The sequence below is a fragment of the Penaeus monodon genome, chromosome 9, assembly GCF_015228065.2.
Source record: "Penaeus monodon isolate SGIC_2016 chromosome 9, NSTDA_Pmon_1, whole genome shotgun sequence".
Lineage (NCBI taxonomy): Eukaryota > Metazoa > Arthropoda > Malacostraca > Decapoda > Penaeidae > Penaeus > Penaeus monodon.
In genome coordinates, this window is record NC_051394.1 from 52372070 (window position 1) to 52377069 (window position 5000).

A 5000-nucleotide genomic window follows, 5' to 3' on the forward strand; every position below is an offset into this window, starting at 1 on the left:
GACAGCACGCGTGCGCTCATGACCCAAGCGACCTGGAACGTAAGACACTCGCCGCGGCCTACCGGGGCTACCCGGCCTCCCTGCACACGGCCATACACCCGGTCCACGACATACCAAGAATTTCATCATAAATATACGCAACAGACCGTGCGTTTTACAAGTCCCTCACAGAGACAGAGATAGAGAGAGAGAGACAGACAGATAGAGAGAGAGAGAGAGAGAGAGAGAGAGAGAGAGAGAGAGAGAGAGAGAGAGAGAGAGAGAGAGAGAGAGATAGAGATTAGTACACACGACCCGCACTCGATACACCGCAGCCAAACTCAAGCGAAGGAACGCGAGTGGCAAGTTCCTTTCCTCTTTATCTCTTTCTCTCTTCTTCTCCTCTCTTTCTCTCTCTATCTCTCTCTCATTCTCTATCTTTCTCTCTCTCTCTCTCTCTCTATCCTCTCTCTCTCTCGCTCTCTCTCTCTCCTCTCTCTCTTCTCTCTTCTCTCTCTCTTCTCTCTTTCTCTTTATCTCTCTCTCTCTCTCTCTCTCTCTCTCCTCTCCTCTCTTTCTCTCCTCTCTCTCTGTCTGTCTGTCTGTCCGTCAGTCTGTCTATATGTCTGTCTGTCTGTCTATCTTTTTACCTATCTGTTTATCTGTCTGTTCATATATTTATTAAGCTATCAGTAAATGCGTCTGTCTCTGTATTATACAGTATTTATGCATATATATTTGTAAGCATATGTGTCTGAATTTGTGTGCGCACACAAATACACACACACACGTACGCACACACACACACGCACATACACACACACACACACACACACACACACACACACACACACACACACACACACACACACACACACACACACACACACATGATATATTATAATATATAATATATAATATATATATATATATATATAATATATATATAGATATATATAAGTACACGCACACCAAACACACACACACACACACACACACACACACACACACACACACCACACACACACATATATATATATATATAATATCATATAATATATATAATATATATATATTATATATCATAATATATATATAATATATATATATATATATAATATATAATATATATATATAAGTACACACACACACACACACACATACACACACACACACCACACCACACACACCACACACACACACACCACACACACACAACACATATATATATATATATATATATATATATATATATATATATATATATATATATATATATGAGCACACCCCATCTTCCTCCGCCAATCCCCTAATTACGATGGTAACGACGCCCCCTCCCCCCGCCCCGTGCCCCGCGGGTCGGCCCCACGCATTCTCGGCCGATAAGTCGCCGTATCGCTTCCCCGAGCCCAAAGGGGGGGGGAAGACCCGCCGCTTGAAGAGCCTCGTAAATATGCCGCTGTTGCTGCCGGCGCTCGGCGCAGGGCGAGGAGCAGCCGGGAGTTTTTCCTTTGATAATGCAATGGACGAAGCAAGGAAGTGGTAGACTTTATATGTATGTGTATATGTGTACATATATATATGTATATATATATATATATATATATATATATATATATATATATATATATATATATATATATAAACACACACATACACACACACACACGCATATTTGTATGTGTACGTTTGCATGTTTTTTTTTTTTTTTTTTTTTTTGTGTGTGTATAGACATTTCTCTTCCTCGAATTCTGTTTCTTTCTCTTTCTTTCCTTTTTCATTACACTGGCTTCAGTGATAATAAACAAAAATTAATAAGCAGGTAACCAGCAATGCTGCACAATTAAATAGTCAGTCATAATGATTCACAATGATAATCGTGGAAGAATCATTCATTATCGTCTCTGTAAAGATTAATAAGGAAAACATTTCATCAAAATAACTAGGCAGCGGGATATTTCAAATCCATTCGAAGAATATCATAGAAGTATATGGACGAAATATTATAATATCAAAATATCTGGAAGAATATTTATTAACGAAAAGTAAGCAACCAACTTGATATTCAAATGCACAGGATATATCATGAAAATTGCAAGACGAAAATATGTTCAGATATTCACAAAGATAACAAAAAACAATCTTCCATAAAAATATCAGAATAAAATAAGAATGTATTCAGGTACCCCAATGTATAAGAAAAAATGTCATGAAAATAACATATCAGCAGAATATTTCTAGATAAATATCATAAGAACAGGAAGTCAGCCGATCTTCACAGGATGAATATCTTGGTAAAAGGAAGTCAAACCGATCTTCATATCCAGGCAATAGGGAGACAATCAGATCTTGATACTCAACTATCCGGAAAATATCAGGAACATAGCAAGAATGTGTAAGATATTTTACCTCAGTAGACTAGTGGATTTCCGAGCCAATTCCTTGATGAATTATTAAGAAGTACAGAGGGATGCCGGAATGAGAAAAGGAAAGTAAGCAAACGCAAGTCGCTCTGTGATCTCTCTTGGATGTGTAATATCTCAAAGATATCCTGAAGAAGATCGCCTTTTCCTGAGGCGAGTCTCTATGGCGGAAAGCAATTTTATTTCCGAGGGGAAATAGACACAGAATGGGAAACAGAGAGACTGATGAGATCCGCTGTGAGAGTCGGGCTCTTTCTCGCTTTCTCTCTTTCTCTTTTTTCTCTCTCTCTTTCTCTTCTCTTCTCTCTTCTCTTCTCTCTCTCTCTCTCTCTCTCTCCTCATTCTCTCTCTCTTCGATCTCGTTCTCTCTCTCTCTCTCTCTCTCTCTCTCTCTCTCTCTCTCTCCTCTCTCTCTCTCTCTCTCTCTCTCTTCTATCTCGCTATAAGGATACGACTCCTCTCTATTAACCAATAGTAAACTCATGATAACTCATCATCTATCACTCGCATAAGATAACGACACATATACAATAAAACAATAATATAACAATTAAATGCATATAACAATGCAACTAATCAAACAACTCAACAAAAATCAAGCACAGTATAAGCACATTACCACACAAGAAATTAGACTGTGTGATTCCTCGCGTAGAAACATGCCTGTTAATCCCTCGAGCCAACTCGACAAGAATCTAGATGATTTTTTTGTCAAACTCGACGTGTGGTTCTCTCTCGCGCTTGAAAAAAAGGGTTCTTCTGTTTAATCTAAACAATTTTGCTTAAATTCTCTTTTTGTATGTGTTGAAATACAAGGGGTGAAGCTAATGTAGGGAGATCTGTTAAGCTGTTAAGTGACGTTGTTATTATGAAGGTAAATTATATTATTACTATTATTATTATTATTATTAATATTATTATTATCAATATTATTATTTTATATTTTGCCCTTATCACGATCATTATTAGCAATATCTTTATTACCATTATTATTACTATTATCATTATTATGATTATTTATCGTTATCATAGGCCGCGGTGGCCGAGTGGTTAGAGCATCGGACTCAAGACTGTCACGGCGGCAATCTGAGTTCGGGGGTTCGAGTCACCGGCCGGCGCGTTGTTTCCTTGGGCAAGGAACATCACCTCGATTGCCTGCCTAGCCACTGGGTGGGCAAGCCAGCCCAAGTCAGTGACGGTCCCAGAATTGGGTAAATAGAGATGGTGACTCGATAAAAACACCGGGCGGAAGGCAACGGCAAACCACCGCTCTAAATTGCCAAGAAAATCATGGAAAATGCATGATCGCCAACGTCCTTGTAGGACAGGGCACTTGAAAAAAAAAACTAGTAGTATCTCATTGGTGTTGCTTCCATTACCATGCTGTTATTATCACTTTTATGATTACTATCAGTTTCATCGTATTTTTTTTCCTTCAATTTTTGTTTTATGTCATCGTTCTTCCGATTAAGAGCATTCTTATTGTAAATTAATCGTCATTTTCCATTCTTCCTTTTAGAATCTTCTATTCATATAAAAAAACATTATTCCTCGAAGATTTTCATCTTTTCTGATCATTTTTTTCCCTTCCTTCATTCTGTTCGTCAGCATGTCTTTTTTCATAATGCCAATTGCTTTGTCGCATAATGATGATGGTGATGGTGATGTTAATGAATTATTATTATCATTATAACTTTTAACATCATTACCTTTATTATCATCATTATGATAATAGTAATAATTGTTATTTTTTATCATAATTACAATGATAATTTTTTATCTCCTCCTCCTCCTCCTCCCCCTCATCACCATCATCATCATCATCATCACCATCATCATCATCATCATCATCACCATCATCATCACCATCATCATCATCATCATCACCATCATCATCATCATCATCATCATCATCATCATCATCATCATCACCATCATCATCACCATCATCATCATCATCATCATCATCACCATCATCATCATCATCACCATCATCATCACCATCATCATCACCATCATCATCATCATCATCACCATCATCATCATCATCACCATCATCATCATCATCATCATCATCATCATCATCATCATCATCATCATCATCATCATCATCATCATCACCATCATCATCATCATCACCATCATCATCATCATCATCACCATTATCATCACCATCACCATCATCTTTATGCGACAAAGCAATTGGCATTATTATGAAAAAAAAAAAAAAAAAAAAAAAAAAAAAAAAAAAAAAAGACATGCTGAAGAACAGAATGAAGGAAGGGAAAAAAATGATCAGAAAAGATGAAAATCTTCGAGGAATAATTTTTTTTTTATATGAACAGAAGATTCTAAAAAGGAAGAATGGAAAATGACGATTAATTTACAATAAGAATGCTCTTAATCAGAAGAACGATGACATAAAACAAAAATTGAAGGGAAAAAATTACGATGAAACTGACGATAACAAAGAACGAAAAGATTACTAAAAAACAGCAAAGGAATGTTTCACCATTAATAATGAAAATTCCCAAAGGAGAAGAAAAAACGTAGCATTTATCTTTAAGGAAGAAGACAATAATAATAATAATAATAATA